Consider the following 18,500-nt stretch of genomic DNA (forward strand, 5'->3'; position numbering starts at 1 on the left):
GAGAATGTACACATCACCTGCCCAAATACACGGGGCACCCTCAGAGAAGAGGGAGCTTCTTTCCATCCCGGTCCCCTAGAGTCTCTCCTATTACCAAAAAACACTCTCACAATTACTTCATTTTGAACAACAAAGGGTTATCCGAGGAAGTCTGAAACAACCCCAATAAATGATAATTCTAATTCCTTTAGAGAAGTAAGAAATTTGAACACATGTATTAATTATGCTAGAGATACGATCTCATTATAGTATGTGATGGATGTTATAACAAAGGCGCCTTTAAAATCACTTATTTATTTATTTATTTATTTATTTATTTGACTGTGTTGGGTCTTCGTTTCTGTGCAAGGGCTTTCTCCAGTTGCGGAGAGCGGGGGCCTCTCTTCATCGCGGTGCGCGGGCCTCTCACTGTCGTGGCCTCTCCCGTTGCGGAGCACAAGCTCCAGACGTGCAAGCTCATCCAGACGCGCAAGCTCAGTAGTTGTGGCTCACGGGCTTAGTTGCTCCGCGGCATGTGGGATCTTCCCAGACCAGGGCTCGAACCCGTGTCCCCTGCATTGGCAGGCAGATTCTTAACCACTGCGCCACCAGGGAAGCCCTAAAATCACTTTTATAAAGGGTAGACTAGGTCAGCAATCAGTGATACATTATACGGCGATACTGGCAAACGAGCAAGCAAAACCCAGCGGTCAATACTACATGAATAGATATGCCATCCCAAGCCACAGCATCCACCAATGCTTCAAGACAAATTTAGCAGTGCTGCACGTAGGGATAGATGCACTTAAACGAAAGTAGAGATGACGCGCTCTGACCAACTGCGCTGGATGTCACAAAAGTGTCAAGAACAAAACGCTGCTGCTAAAGATGCCTACGAACAATCCGAAGATGAATAAAATTACATCATAAAATGAATGAAAACATTCACAATTTATTTTTTTATCTCAAATCTCTATGTGTAACAAAACTTATAAATTAAATATAGATAACCCTTTACTATATCAGCCGCATCCCTAAACACTTACATATTCAAACACTTAAATATCGAGGTCTATGAAATATACAAGTCCTAAGATATCTGCTGTTTTCTACGTAGGATACAACCATATATCAGCATGCGCAGCCAGGAGCAAGCTAGGGAGGGGGGGGCGAAGGAAACATGCTTCCTTCGCTATCAAGCTGGGTGAGACGCCCCACCCGGAATGCACGAGCTTTGTGTTCACAGGGTCCTTCCGTCTAGAAGTCAGGCAGAACTCCGTCTATAATTCTTCCCACCAGAGGCCCGGGTTACTGCGGAGCTATGTTATCAGGGGACTGTCTCCCCGACACAGGTCCATGTGAAAAGCACCTGCAAAGAGCAGGTGAGGCCCCACTGCCGGGGGATTCGGAAATGACTTTGTGCACGTGTGTGTAGCTGCCTACCCACTGGGCACCACTAGGACAAAGCACTAGGACAAAGCACCACTAGGACTAGACAGTCCATATCCACAGGGAACATACAGTACAGAAGGGGAGGACCAGGATCCAGCACATAAAACGTTAAGTCACACGGTATTTCAATAATAAAGCGATACCTGGGATTTGCCTCAAAATAATCTGGGAGGTTTACAGTAGGTGGGACGGAAGAAGACACAGGCTGGTCAAGGGATGCTCTGGGCCGTAGCCAGCGGACGGGTGCACGGCGGCACACGATACTATGCAACTACCTTACAGATGTCTGTTTTTCCATAATAAAAAGAGACTACGCTTGGTTAAAACAAAACGCAAAACACGATTAACTGCCAAATAAGTGATACAGGTAACTGAATAGTTCAGAAAGAGGCAGCCCCTCCACATAATATAATCACAAGTAAGATGTTTACCACACAAAGCAAGAATCAAACCTCAGTCAGACTGAGACTTCTCACTGACCGTGAACGCGGCATTGTGGTGGACAGAATTAAAGCGCTCTCCTCAAACGTGGGCAGGGCCCGTGACTTGCTTCTAACCAACAGAACATGACGAAGTCACGGGACGACAATGCTGAGGTTGCAGAAGCCTCTGCACTGCTCCCGGGCTTGCTCTCTGACTCAGTCACTGGCTTCGAAGAAGCAAGCTGCAGTGCTGTGAGGCAACCCATCCCGTGGCAGAGAGGGCCATGGCAGAGGGCGCCGCTTGGAGGAGAGGACTACACGGAGGACAGGTTCCACGGAGGAGAGGGCACGTGGCCAGGAGCCGTAGGCGATCTCTCAGCGCTAAGAGCCAGCCAAAAGCCAGGGCCCTCACTCAGCCGGGCCCTCTGCAAGGCTGCAGTCAGCGTGCTGGCCAGAGCTCGGTTCTCATCAGAGCCTCAGCTGGCAGTGGATCTGTTATGATGAACGTCTGTCGGTTTAAGCTGCTAAATTTGTGATTACTTTCAGTTCCAAAGCTCTACATTTGCCACATTTTGTATAGTGTTTGCCCCTTCAGTTGTGCTATTATTCCATCTCTTGAGTTTAAAGAAATAATGATTCTAGAACTCTAGGATACGGCAGAGACATCCATGTTGACTCTGCGATAGGACAACGACGCCCCGCCCTGCCTGAGACAGTGTGCCAGGTGTCACGGCACACCTTTCACTTCCAAAGGGCCCCAGGTGAGACAATAAATGATCCCGCGGCCTTGTATTCACATTCTATACGTTAAACATTATCTTTCCAAGCACAATCACCTTATTCTTTTCAGTTTGCTCCTACTGAATACACTACACATCTCTAACTATTACTGTTAATATTTTGCTGGACTTTTCCCAGATTGATGATTTCTTTGGCAAAGAAGTTCAGCATACAGTTCAAAATATAATATTTAAGATGCAGACACACTTAATAGAGCTTGCCTTAGTTTACATCTGAATGGAGTATGATCACTTTCTATAATGCTGATATACCCTATATTCCTACAGCTGTGATAAATTTCCTACAGCTTATGCTACACACATGTATAAAACTGTTTCTAAAACAGTCGTTCTTAGATAAATTTAATGTCTGAAACTCCCTTAGAAAGACAGAGTTCTCCCACAGCAATTCTATACATGCAAGGCCCACCTTAAATTATTTTACATGGTAGGATATAAATAAATGCAGGTAAAGTCATACACAAGTACTTGCCTATACTGATTCAGATATTTAATTTAAAAACAATTTCTTATATGGCTAATGTGTACTAGGTACTATGCTAAGGACGGAGTATAAAAGTTTACTTATCCCTACAGAAAAGGAAACTGAAGTTCTGCCTTTGTTGTTCACCATCAATGTACAAGTGACAGCGAAAAAGATATTCTAGTATTATTGTCCCTCAAAAAGGTTCTACTAATTACCCTATAATAAGGTGAAATACAAATTAAAAGCTCACTTCCTACTTGCAAAACATATTACTAGTGTACTTTCATTAAAAATCACAATATGCAACGTAAAAAGCTATTTACAAAGCCCTTTTAAAGTTTCTCATCTAACATAATTCTAATCTCAAAAACAGACTAGTTCTTTTAATACATACAGTATGTTTTTGGTAGGGCCTAATAGAGAAAAAATAGAAAAATTCCTGCATTGTCCCATGAAAGAGAAGATGGTGGGAAGATGGTGGGTAGTGACTGGGAGGGAACATGACGGTGGCATCAGAAGTGCTGATAATGTTGTTTCTTAATATTGGAGCTGGTGGGGCTTCCCTGGTGGCGCAGTGGTTGAGAATCTGCCTGCCAATGCAGGGGACACGGGTTCGAGCCCTGGTCTGGGAAGATCCCACATGCCGCGGAGCAACTAGGCCCATGAGCCACAACTACTGAGCCTGCGCGTCTGGAGCCTGTGCTCCACAACAAGAGAGGCCGCGATAGTGAGAGGCCCGCACACCGCAATGAAGAGTGGCCCCCGCTCGCCGCAACTAGAGAAAGCCCTCGCACAGAAACGAAGACCCAACACAGCCAAAAATAAATAAATTAAAAAAAAAAAAAAATTGGAGCTGGTGCATAGGTGTATTTAATCCGAAAATTCACTGAGGTTTATACTTATATGTTAAGCTAATCAGTACAGTTATGAAAACATATAGAAAGTCAAAAGTTTTAGATTATGAAATCTTGATCTACATCAACAAGGTATATTAATCAAATAAGTTATTTTTAAGGCTTATTATGTCCCCATAGGCAATATAAGCTACAATAATAATATTATAATAAGAGGTACCATTTATTATCTATAATGGGCCAAGGATTATACTAGGTACTTTATATATATAATCTATTTTATCTTCAAAACAACCCTTTTAGATATTATCCTAATTTTATAGATAACAAAACCGAAATTAGCACTTTGAATCCTTAAAAGACTGGAAATTTGACTAATGCTACTCTTTCTTCATATGTAAATGAAGCAATATCTAGCTATAACAAATTCATTTTAAAAGATCTTAACTTGAAATTAAAATTTTTTAATTGCAAAATGTTCATTTGCTCTAACAAGAGACTGGAAGATTTCACAATTATTTCCATGTCAGCTGACAGTGAGTATTCAGCCAAAACAACATACTAAAACTACAGATTACTACATAATTTCAAAACACTACACAAGAATTCCACTAAAGCCTTCTGTAAGCATTCCAATTAAAAAGGAAGAAGATTCAAAGAAGTTAAGGGGTAAAACTCTAATGTTAATCTGATTTGAAAATATTAATGTGAACTATTTAAAAATATGATTTCCTTCATCGAATATGTGTGTAACGTTTAATCTAAAGGTTAATTTTTTTCACTAGGACCTAAATTAAGAAAGAGGTAAGTATAATTCAGAACTACAAAGAGAAGGCCCTACTCCCCGGCGGGAAGTGCTGACGCGTCAGGGTTTCCAGGCGCTGATGATCCCGGACACCCAGTGACTCCACCACTGTGCTGGACAGACCCGTCCCCGTGCCTGCCCCTCCCCCTTTCCACTCACCCCAAAACTGCCTACATTTTTTTTTTAATAAATATATTTATTTTATTTATTTATTTTTGGCTGCACTGGGTCTTTGTTGCTGCACGTGGGCTTTCTCTAGTTGCGGTGAGCAGGGCCTGTCCTTCGTTGTGGTGCTTGGGCTTCTCATTGTGGTGGCTTCTCTTGTTGAGGAGCACAGGCTCTAGGTGCGCGGGCTTCAGTAGCTGTGGCTCGCGGGCTCTAGAGCACAGGGCTCAGTAGTTGTGGCACGCAGGCTCAGTAGTTGTGGCTCACGGGCTCTAGAGCGCAGGCTCAGTAGTTGTGGCGCACGGGCTTAGTTGCTCCGCAGCATGTGGGATCTTCGCGGACCAGGGCTCGAACCCACGTCCCCTGCGCTGGCAGGCGGATTCTTGACCAATGCGTCACCAGGGAAGTCCCCGAAACTACCTAAATTTTGACTGGGGATTTCCACCTGCAGTAAGAAGGTAATGTGTAGACAAATCAAGAGAAGTACTAGTATGTTATTAAAACTTATTTTGCTGATACAGGGAATTCATAATTTGTGATTGAGTACACAGTGAGCCATGAAAATACAGGGTTGCTCGCAGACACCTAAGGAGCTGAAGAAGGGACCTAACATTTACTGAACCAGACCCCTGACACAGTATCTTATTTACTCCTCCTAGTAACCTCAGAGCAGTATTTTTGGGCAAGCAGTTGAGTATGGCAATTATAAACAAAGACTCTGGCTCCAGACTTCCAGGGATTTGAATCCCAGCTCTGTACGACACTGGGAAAACTCCTTAAGCTATCTGTGCCTCAGTTTTCTTATCGGTAAAAGATAACACCCGTTCCAACCTCACAGGACTACTGTGAAAACTAAATGAATTAATCTATGTAAAGGGCTTAGAATAATGTCAAGCACACAGTAAGCACTACCCAATTGTTACACATATTATTTTTGGCCCATTTTATATGTAAAATAAACTCAAGGGTTTATGGTAATATGCCCAAAGTTGTCACTAATAAATGGCAGAGGGGGAGCTTGAATGCGGGTCTGTGTCAGACACAGAACTCCTACCCTTCATCACACTACCCTTCCCAAACGTCAGGTGCTCAAGTAACCATATAAGAGTAAGACATTTCCCAGTGAGTCTCCTTCTTGAAGAACGACAGGTGGCAAAAGACATGAAATTCTGAGCCCCACTTTTCCACGTGGCAACGGCAGCCCTTCTGCATGAACCATGGGCCATGACGCTGCTGAGCCAGAGTAACTGATCAGGGCTGAAACACACCTTGTCCATTTGGCTAAGGAGCTGAATTTATACACTGTTTCTATGGGAGAATCAATAATGAGCGCCAATCAACTGACTTTAAAAAAGACCTTTGAAAAAAAAAAAAAAAAAGACCTTTGGAAATCAGTCTGTTAGTTGAAGACTTCCTGCATAACCACTTTCTTCCAATGCTTGCTATTCCAGTTTGGTAGCTTCCCAGAAGGAAGGACAAATTAATAATAACATAAACTAGTTCCCACATAACTTCAATCTAAACCACCATGTTGAAGGAGTTCATTTAGAATCTGCTCATCACTGTGAAATATCGGGATCTCAGATTTAGTTCCCCTGCACTACTTACTTGTCACTATAAAGGGCTAGTTGTCATAAGGTCCTTTTTTAACTCCAAAACTCTCTAAATCTGTTACACCAAACTTCTTTTATCAGTAGAGAAAATGAGAAACAACAAAAATAAGTATATCTTGGTTTCCAAGACATCACACAAGAGAAAGATATTAGAGCAAATATATTAAAATGTCTGATTTGAGAGCACAAGCATTAATAATTAACTCAATTACCCACAAATTGTGTTTTAAAAATCATGTTTGCCACGCATGGAAAAGACCAAGAGAACATACAAAAACATGTTATCAAATACTAGTAATTGATTAATGGGTTATAGGTGATTTTTAGTTTCTTTACACATTGCTGTCCATCACAAACATTTATTCTTTTTACAATCAGTAAAACAGTAAATTTCTTATTAAGTATCCATGTAACCAAAAGAAAATATTCCACAGCTGTGAAAGACTTGGGTGTGGGGGGCTGGGTAGAAGGTGACGGGTTGAGCAGTCACAAAGAGGAAAAAAAAAATCAAGCAGTCAGCTAACTACTGATACATCCACTTCCAGAAAAGGTCAGCCATTATTAGTTTAATGCAAAATTAAGTACAAATTCCACCACTATAGAGCTCCAATCCTGGCTCATTAAGTGAGGTTAGACATATTTAAACTAGTTAGTTTAAAAGATACCCAAACTAACTAATTGCTACTCCCCTTAAAAAACTACAGTTCCAGGCTTCCCTGGTGGCGCAGCAGTTGAGGGTCTGCCTGCCAACGCGGGAGACACGGGTTCGAGCCCTGGTCTGGGAGGATCCCACATGCCGCGGAGCAACTGGGCCCGTGAGCCACAACTACTGAGCCTGCGCGTCTGGAGCCTGTGCTCCGCAACAAGAGAGGCCGCGATAGTGAGAGGCCCGCGCACCGCGATGAAGAGTGGCCCCCGCTTGCCGCAACTAGAGAAAGCCCTCGCACAGAAACGAAGACCCAACACAGCCAAAAATAAATAAAATAAATTTATAAAAAAAAAAAAAACAAAAAACAAAAAACTACAGTTCCTTGAGTCCCTATCTTATTTCTGAAAGAACTTAAGATGGCAATACTCCTTTAAGCCATCTGTTATGAATTGAACTGTATCCCTCGCCCCAAAAAAAGATATATGTAAGTCTTAACTCCCAGTAGCTTGGATTGTGACCTTACTTAGAAACTGGGTCTTTACAGAAGTAATCAAGTTAGAATGAGGTCATTAAGGTGAGCCCTAATCCAATGACTCGTGTCCTTATAAAAAGGGGAAATTTAGACATAGACACACACAGAGGGAAGATGTGAAGGGACACAGGTGAAAGTGGCCATCGACAAACCAAGGAACATCTGAGGCTCAATACTTCCAAGTGAGGCTATCAGAGGCTAGGAGAGGCCTGGAACAGATCTTTCTCTAGCACCTTCAGAGGGGGCATAACACTGCCAACACCTTGGATTTGGACTTCTGGCCTCCAGAACTGTAAGGCAATCAATTTCCCTTGTTCTATGCCACCCAGTTTGCAGCTCTTGTTACAGAAGCCCTAGAAATCTAATACACCATCCGATAAACATGCAGTGGGACACCCTCATAACCACTGCTTTTCCAAAGAACACTAAACAATTTTATCTGTAGAATAAATATACAGTGACACTAATCTACAGGCACAACAATATACAACTCATGAAAGGAATTCATACTATCATTTCATTTTAGTGTCCAATTTTCTTATGAATGTCTTCTGCGAGAATGTAATATTTAACTATAGTAATATATTCCTGGTTGAGACATAACGATTCTGAATTAATCTAATCATCCTGACCTACAAAGTTGATATATTATACTATAACTGAAATGTTACCCCCCCGCCCCCCCCAAAAAAAACAAACTCCCAACTGAAAGGTACAGGCTTTTTTTTTTTTTTTAAACATCTTTATTGAAGTATAATTGCCTTACAATGGTGTGTTAGCTTCTGCTTTATAACAAAGTGAATCAGTTATACACGTACAATATGTTCCCATATCTCTTCCCTCTTCAGGCATTTAACATAAACCAGAATTTAAGAATACATAGGTCAGGGCTTCCCTGGTGGTGCAGTGGTTAAGAATCCGCCTGCCAATGCAGGGGACATGGGTTCGAGCCCTGGTCCGGGAAGATCCCATATGCCGCAGAGCAACTAAGCCCGTGCGCCACAACTACTGAGCCTGCGCTCTAGAGCCTGCGAGCCACAACTCCTGAGCCCACGAGCCACAACTACTGAAGCCCACGCATGTAGAGCCCGTGCTCCACAACACGAGAAGCCGCCGCAATGAGAAGCCCGCGCACCACAGCAAAGAGTAGCCCCCGCTCACTGCAACTAGAGAAAGCCCGCATGAAGCAACAAAGATCCAACTCAGCCAAAAATAAATATAAATAAATAAATTTATTTTTTTAAAAAAGAATATATAGGTTATAAAAACAAAGAGACCCACAAACAGGCACATGATAGTGAAAATGCTGAAAGTCAAAGACAAGGAGAAAAACTTGAAAGCATCAAGAGAAAAAGGATGAGTTGCTTAGAAGGGACGCCAATAATACTGACAGCTGACTTCTCAACAGAAACAAGGCAGCAAGAAGGCAGTGGGGTAACATTCAAAGTGCTCAAATAAAAAAACTATCAACCAAGAATACTAAATCTGGCAAAGCTTTCAGACTAAATGTGAAACAAAGATTTTCCCAGACCAAACCAAACAAAACAAAACAACCCTGACAATTTTTTGCTAGCAGACATGACTTACAAGAAATACTAAAGGAGTTTGTTCAGGATGAAAGCACATGACCTCAGATAATAACTGTAGTCCACATGAACAAGAAAAGAGGACCCGTGACAGTAACTGTTTCAACTACAGAGGACACCATAAACACATTTTTTTTTCTTGTCTTAACTGATTTAGAAAGCAATTGTATAAAATAGTATGTATGTACAATATATAAAGTATTACTGGGACTATAATATAGATAAATGTAATATACGTCATACATATACCAGTAACAGCACAAAGGGGTGGGTTGGAGGAAAGCTGTAATAGGCTTAGCAAATAGATGGTAAAGTACTAATTATGACAACGTATTGCTACGTTTATAACATTAACAGATGTAATATATATAAAAATAAAGCCCTAAAAGGGGAGAAAGGGAATGGATCTATATAGGAATAACATTCCTATATATCACTGGAATTAAGCTAGTATAAATCTAAAGGTGATTCTGACAAGCTAAGATGTATATGGTAAAATTTCTAATTTTATAGATTTTTTCCCTGACTCCTGTCTTTTTTCCCCTCTATTTCCCCTTTATTGCTTTCTTTTGCATTAAGTGTTTTCTAATGTAGCATTTTACTTTCATTATTGATTCTTTCATATATATGAAAAAATATATATATATAAAGGACCGCAAGTCCTTTGAGGACAAAGTCTGAAACTTAAATGCAACTTGAGTGTCTAGTACATAACCTACTTAACGAACATCATCGATACTGATTCGTAAAAATGAACCTGACTGCTCTATTGTTGCACTGGGATAAATCGTATCCCCCAATAAAAACATCTGAAAGTCCTAACACCCAGTACCTCAGAATATGAACCTTATTTGGAAATAGGGTCATTACGAGGGTAATCAAGTTAAAGGTCATCAGGGTGAGCCCTAATCCAATATGACTGACGTCCGTATAAAAAGGGGAAATGTGGACACAGAAACAGACGTGGACCGAGGGAAGACGACGTGAAGGAACAGAGACAAAGTGGAGGACATCAAGTGAAGATGAAGGCAAAGACTGGAGTGACGCATCCACAAACCAAAGACTGCCTGGAAACCCCCCGAAGCTACAGGAGAAAGGCAGAGAGCAGTCTCCCCACCGCCTCCGAAGGCGCCAGCTCTGCCCACCCCCAGCCCCTGCCAATTTTGGACTCTGGCCTCCAGAGCTGTGAGACAGTAAAACTCTGTTATTTTAAACCACAGTTTAGGGTTCTTGGTTTTGGCAGCCCTAGGAAACTAACACAATTGATGTTAAAGAAAATGAAAATATGCAATCAGTATTATATAATCCAACCTTTCTAATATGATCGACGCTGAAGATGATGGAGAATTAAAAGGAGCACAGTTTTGACCTAGAATGAACAAAATGACAAAGAAAAATGTCCATTATGTTCAATACATTAAGTGAAAAGAGCAAGTTGCAAACTTTATTGGGGGGGGGGGGCGGTGATGACACACACAGTACTGTATGTTTATATATGCTCAAGTAATGTCCAGCCACACAAACACACACACACAGACTCTAACAAATAATTAACTCCTGGAAAGGGCTGCCCCTCCTTCTCTTTGCAGGAGATAGGTTTTTTTACTTCACACAATTTTGTCCTTTTTAAAATAATAAATTTTTTTGACTTTTTAAAAATGAAGAATTAAAAGAAACTACTGTTTCCAAGGAAACCAAAGGTCATAATATTCTTTAACAATGCATACAGCTAAACCTGAGTGGTTTATTTCACTTTTAAAATCCTCATTTTGATAGTTCAAAACAATTCATTCAACCTCAAAGGCATATATGCCACCCCATTTCTGAAAGTGGCCACGTCATTATAGTTCAGAATCAGTACTAAACATAGGTTGCTTGTAAAAAAGACAGAAGGAAAATAAGATAAAAATAGGTCTATTAATAAACATTTCCTATAGGAAAGTATTTAAAGAGGAGTTCTGCGGTATTACAAATAAATAGATGGAGAAATAAATACTTTTGAAAACTTTTTTCTAGCATTTAAATTCAATAAAAATAAATAATTGACAGCTTTAAAAAAATAATATTTATCAACCACTCCATGTCTACCAGGAATACAATTCTGAAGGTTTTTTCAAATACTCTATCGTGAAATTTCGTTCCTCAACTGGGCCACGCCTATTCAGCCCAGCCTTCTTCCGGTCACAGCACCACGTCACATTTAGAGAGGGCGCATCAGCTTTATGTCAACCAAACGTGGACCCAAATGTCCTAATTCTTGTTAATGATCCAGCCTGGATTTATCATCTCTAAGTTTGCGAAGTACTCAGCACCAGCACCGCTAAGACCCACCGGGTGCCAGATCTCCGCACACGTTCCCCGGGAAGCTGAAAACTACAGAAGGCACCTCCCACTTCACCAAGTTTGCTGAGGTGACCCTGGTCATCATTAACAGAACACACTGAGGTGGTAAAATAACCACAGTGCAGTCCCAGAAGTAAAAAGGAAAGACGGTGACAGCTGGGGTGAAACACTGCAACCAAGAGAGAGAGACGGCAGGACACGAGAAAGGAGGGGCAAGGCAGCCACGCCACCTTGAAAGGACTAAAGTAACAGAACAAACCACAAACAGAGAGACAAAAAAGGTGGAAGAGTCCACTTATATCTTTTCAGTTGAAAAGGGCAATCTATAAATGTCTTCAAACGAGAAGACAACGATGCAGATTTTCAAGTGTGGTCATCGGGCGAAGGCTGGACTTTCACAGGGAAAACCCACCAGAAGTTGGGTGTTCTCTGCACGACCATAACCCATTTGGGACACACTGAATGGGAAGCTCTGTAAGACCAGAGCTTATCATGGTCATCTCTGTATTCTCAGGACCCGCATACACCCTGACAGAATGCAAGCCTCCGTGAATACTTCCTGAAAGTACTCATGAAGAAAGGCACTCTTTACAAAAAAAGAAAAAGAGAGAGAACATGTTGCTATTAGCTTAAAAATAATAAATCCACCCCTCCTTCCATGAAAAGCACTTATATACTTACTCACCATCAGGCAGAAGGCTTACTTAGGTCACTGAAATAAAAAGCACTAAAATAAAATCAAAGGCAGTAATAGTCTAACTCCATTAAAGTACACCACTATTCACAAGTAGGAAATGCTGGTTGGTTCCTGCACCTATGAAGCATTTCAATAGGAACATCTGTCCATTATCACTGGAAGAACATCCACTTCTTGTTTTAAGTTGGAAATAAATTTTTATTGGCATGCAGCTTTAGACGCATGGACGACTACACATGGAGATTCTAAGCAACCTTAGACATTCTGTAGACACCACACAACTCTTAGGAAAAGCTAATGATCTTTCTTTTGAAGCAGCGGCAGCAAAGGATAAGCCAGTGAACACACAGGAGAGTGAAGATACACAGCACCTCACGCAATCATGTTCTATATTAAATATCACGTACTTCACACTACAGTATCACAAAATTCTTGACTGAGTACTTTTGTGAAAGTAAAGACTTCATAGTTTTTCTTCCAAAATGAATTACATATATAAACTGTCTCTCCCTTTCTAATACAAATTCTATGCACAAGGTTTTAAATGATGAAGTCTTATATATAGGTATTTTCAACAATACTGGGTCTCTGATTAAATTTTTAAATTCAGCAACCCATTAACGCCTCAAAACATCTAGCATTTACCCTTTTCTACCGACACCTTATTTTACAGATATTTAAATAATCCTCTTCTAAAAGCAGGTTGGGTAACTGCACCGCAGGCCAACAAGAGATATCATTCCAGTGGGGGCAGAGGCATGAGTGAATCAAGTGCAACAATATGGCCTCAGGAAAGAACAGGAAAATCTGAAAGGAAATAAGGCCTGAAGCTAACTTTAAAACACACGCTTCATTCTAACAATGACAAAAAGTTGGTATGCTTTTTTTTTTAGTAGAAAAAATAAGACTTTTCTTCTGAAAGTAGTATTCCCAACTTATCTAAGCTTCTAGAACATATTTGAGAATGTTACAAATTAGAACATTTTTATTCCCAGACGAAAGGAATAAAATCTGTCTACAAAATATTCAAAACAGGGTAAAAAGATAATCTACATTCTTAGTCTGCAATATTATAATCTAGCTCACTTAACTTCAAAGTAAATGTCTGCTTTCTCAGAGGCATATACTATTAATAAACTAATTTTTCTTATGATGAAAATGAACTAAAATAACTGCATTTTACTTTAAAAATTTCAATTTTGGTTACTAGCATTAGTAGTGCCAATGAGTCCTTACCTCATGGAGGGGAGCAAATCACTTTACAAAGGTAATAACAATAACTACAAACACTACAGATGATTAACCCTGGGCCAGGTACCATTCTATAACCCTAGGAAGTGGACATTATTTCACCCCCATTTTACAGATAAGAAAACCGTGGCACAGCGAAGTAACTTGTTCAAGGTCACACTCACACCCACAAAAATAAATGCGGAATATCAGAAAGGGCAAAAATTCAAGTCTTTTTTTTAAAATTTAATTTAATTTTATTTATTATTTTTGGCTGCGTTGGGTCTCCGTTGCTGCGCGCGGGCTTTCTCTAGTTGCTGTGAGTGGGGGCTACTCTTCATTGCGGTGCTCGGGCTTCTCATTGTAGTGGCTTCACTTGTTGCGGAGCACGGGCTCTAGGCGCGCGGGCTTCAGGAGTTGTGGCACGCGGGCTTCAGGAGTTGTGGCTCGCAGGCTTCAGGAGTTGTGGCTCACAGGCTCTAGAGCGCAGGCTCAGTAGTTGTGGCACACGGGTTTAGTTGCTCCGCGGCATGTGGGATCTTCCCGGACCAGTGATCGAACCAGTGTCCCCTGCATTGGCAGGTGGATTCTTAACCACTGCACCACCAGGGAAGTCCCTCAAATCTTTTTTTAAAATGGCATTGGAAAAGAAAAAAACGTCAAAAATAAGTAAACAGCGTGGATTAGCCTGTTAATGAATAAAATGGTGATATCACTAACCTCCAGTAAATACTTTTGAAGGAAGAAATATATTTACTTTGGACCGTAATTTTCCATAAATTCTATAACATTTAAAAAAAAAAAAAAAAAAAACAGGGGGACCTCCCTGGCGGTCCAGCGGTTAAGACTCCACGCTTCCACTGCAGGGAGTGAAGGTTCAATCCCGGGTCAGTGAACTAAGATCCCACAAGCCGAGCGGTGTGGCCAAAAACACAAACAAACAAACAAGAAAAGAAAAAACAAACTAGGAAACTAAGTATAATTCATATTTAACTATATCTAATTCCACGCTCCTTATATTATCTAAAACATGATCAGATGCAACCTACTGAATGGGAGAAACTATTGCAAACCATGTATCTGATAAGGGACTAATATCCAAAATACATAAAAGAACTCAGACAACTCAACAGCAAAAAAAACCAATGCAATCAAAAAATGCACGGAAGATCTGAATAGACATTTTTCGAAAGAAAACATACACGTGGCCAACAGTAACCTGAAAAGATGCTGTACATCGTCAACCATCATGGAAATACAAATCAAAACCACAATGAGATATCACCTCATACTTGTCAGAATGTGTCAAAAAGACAAGAAATAACAAGTGTTGGTGAGGATGTGGAGAAAAGGGAACCACTGTGCACTGTTGGTGGGAATGTAAGTTGGTGCAGCAACTATGGAAAACAATATGGAGGTCCCTCAAAAAACTAAAAATAAAACTACTATATGATCCAGCAACTCCTCTTCTGGATATTTATCAAATAAAACAAAAATACCAACTCAAAAAGATAAATGCATGCTTATGTTCAATGCAGCGTTATTTACAACAGCCAAGATACGTAAACAACCTAATGTCCATCAATGGATGAATGGATAAAGAAGATGTGGTACATGTATACAACGGAATATTACTCAGCCATAAGAAAATGGACTAAAAGTCTTACCATGTTCGACGACATGGATGAATATCATGGGTATTATGCTAAGTGAAGTAAGTCAAAGACAAATACCATATTATCTCACTTATATGTGGAATCTTTAAAAATAAAAAAAGGCTCATAGAACAAAGAACAGACTGTTGTTTGCCAGAGGTGGTGGAGGTGGGGGGGGGTGGTGGAGAGAAATGGGTGAAGGGGGTCAAACAGGTAAAAGAAAATTAATTAAACATGATTAGCATTCCCAAAATGATGGTATCAACAATCATTTATAAACTCTCAAAGGATCAGAGAATACTGAGTTTTCTATCTAGAAGAAAACAAACACAGAAGGAATATTTACATGTCTAGTCCAACCCCTTTATTTTACAGATGAGAAAAACCAACTCACAAAGTTTTAGGAGACTTTCCCATATGCACAGATCTAAATGTCAAAATCTGGACTAGAAATTTCCTTCTGGTTCAACTTCTCTTTTTAATATATCATGCAGTAGGATACATTACAAAATACTATATTAAGTTTCTGGAATTGAGCTACTGAAAGAGAATTCAAAACAAAATCAGATTATTTAAATCTAAAAAAATGAAGGTTTCTGGAAAGGAATTAATGCTAACTAAACAAATGCTTCAATAATCTTTCCTGAGACAGTAAAAGGTTCAGGAGAGCTTCAATAAATCTGACTTTAAAGGCAGGAAGAAAGAACTTGTGAGAAAATGGAAGTGGACTCAGTCTCTGGGGGCCTATCAGAGGCCCAGAACCAAGGAAGAAAACTAGGTGTGTTGCCATCAAGCCTGGCTGAACGGGCCACATGGGTCGTGGGACAGTAAATAATTAACCTACTCAGAGATCTATTATAAAAAGATTAGCTGGAGGTGGAAGGAGAAAACCACCAAGAGGTAAGCAAAGCCAAATGATATGAGACTAGAGTCTTTATACCTGTTTCACCTAACTGAATACGGTATTTAAAACCATACTTCTTAAGCATATGAAAAGTTTCAAATTCCAATGGTCTTACCTTTATTTGTGGTAAGTGCCAATAATGCACGTGGAAAACTGAAATGTGAAATTTTACCTAGGGCATAGTTTTTTTAAAAAGACAAGACGGACTTCCCTGGTGGCGCAGTGGTTAAGAATCTGCCTGCCAATGCGGGGGACACAGGTTCAAGTCCTGGTCTGGGAAGATCCCACATGCCGCGGAGCAACTAAGCCCGTGCGCCACAACTACTGAGCATGTGCTCTACAGCCCATGAGCCACAACTACTGAGCCCGCATGCCACAACTACTGAAGCCCGTGCGCCTAGAGCCTGGGCTCTGCAACAAGAAGCCAGCGCACCGCAACTAGAGAAAGCCCGCGCAGCAACAAAGACCCGACGCAGCCAAAAATAAATAAATTAAAAATAAATTAAAAAAATAAAAGATAAAAATAAATAAAAAATAGACAAGACAAGCTCTGGGAGGTAAAGTAAGTTATTTTCTTTTCTGCTGCCTTAAGAGTTTCCAAACTCTTTTTTATAGAATACTTTCCAAATTTTCTATAATGAGAATGTGCAATTTTTAATGTCCAATATGTATTTTAGCCAAATTCGAATGATCAGCAGGCTTAAATAAAACTTATTCTAAACGATCTCTCTGCCAAGGTCCTCACACACATGTTCAAACATTCCTTACCAACCATTTATAGGACAGAAGACTCCCTATTTTTGAAGTTTTCATCTCTCCTAAATTAACATTAAAAACAGCAAAATTAGTAAACCAATGGCAACTCACTTTGAATGTTCCCATCATAGAAAACTTTTTTACTACTAAAATATTAATAAAAATTAATTAAATACTTCGCTAATAAAAGAATCACACCCACCCTATTTCTCGAGAAGGAACAAGGGCCGCTATCATTTACTCTCATATTCGGACTACATGAAGAGCCTATCCCGCACCCCGAGGAGCAAGGCGCCACGGGTTTGAGGTTTTCCTCCCGCCCCCCTCTCTGGAGTGATAAACTGCACTGACCACACAACGCATCTGACTCTGCGTGAGTGACCCCAGTGAGACTCAAACAATAAGAAAAGACAAAGAGCCAGTCTCACCTGTGACTTTCCTGCACTAAGTACAGTCAGCTTAAAGTTTCCCACGCGCAGAGTGCTGTACTGGGTACAGGCTTTTTCGAAGCAAACCTGTCAGACCCACGGAGCAGCGGACTTGTGGCCTTGGCTTCAATGACACCATGTTCTAGGGGATCGAGCTGGCACCCAGTGACTGGGGGTGGGCAAGGAGCCAGGCCTCCCCACGATCGACCACGTTCCCCTGCAACGACTTCTCCTTTATCCAACCCCCTCCCCTGCACACCCTTCCCCGCCAGGACTCCTACAACCCAAACAGGAAGCGAGGGTGCTTCTCACATCCGTGGAGCCCCCAGCGCTGTGCTTCCTAACAACCCTGACCCGTACGGTCACTTTCTAGTCCCGGGCCACCACAAGCTGCTCTACAACTTCCACTTCAATTTCAAAACACAGGCCATCCCTCTACATGCATTCGGTCGCTCTTCCCATTATTTCACAATCATGAAGAATAATATTAAATATTAGGTAGCTACTCTGTGCCAGGCCCTGAAGTCTGAAGCTACTTCACCAGCAAAACAAGCACCATGTGATACTGAAATTATTTCATGGGCAAACAACAAGAGGCATTTCTAGAGGTACCCTGCAAATTGATTCGTTGTAACCTAAACATAATCACTCACCCTGTCAGCCTGTAACACTAACTTAAGAGAAACAAACTTAACTGATGTTCCCATGTCAGAGGAACAACTGTGATCTAGAATAAGACACATCGAAAGAGATTTGCTTTTAACAGTTACTTAACCCTATTAAGGTATTGCTATTTGCCCAGGTACCTTGTGTTGACATGTGAAAAAATTATGTCAATGTTATTATTTATAGAATAAAACGTCAACTCATTATAAGCGTTTTCACAGCTGCTGATTCTGAGAGATCATTCCCATTAGGACCAGCCCCTCTCCTCTGCATCGCCCCACACACCACCCCCATCTCAGGCATGTTTAACCAAACTTACTCCCCCTAGACATCAGCAGAAGAAATGAAGGATGCGGGGAGACTTTTACTGTATGCAGAAGGTAGTGCACCACCAAACTGCAGAAATAAATGATAGTCCTTTCACTTAAGGCCTTCAGAATCTAATAAGGAGATAAGAGAAAAATTTACAACACAGCAAGTACGGTAAGTGTTACTGAG

The 18,500-nt window shown here is 40.8% G+C and overlaps 1 protein-coding gene across 1 annotated transcript in view; it reads right to left on the reverse strand.

Annotated features, from left to right (window-relative positions):
* Nucleotides 1-18,500, reverse strand: part of USP12 (ubiquitin specific peptidase 12) — a 79,271-nt gene that overhangs the window by 57,852 nt on the left and 2,919 nt on the right. The window lies entirely within an intron of this gene.

The sequence above is a fragment of the Balaenoptera borealis genome (assembly GCF_965194805.1).
Source record: "Balaenoptera borealis genome assembly, chromosome: 18".
Taxonomy (NCBI): domain Eukaryota; kingdom Metazoa; phylum Chordata; class Mammalia; order Artiodactyla; family Balaenopteridae; genus Balaenoptera; species Balaenoptera borealis.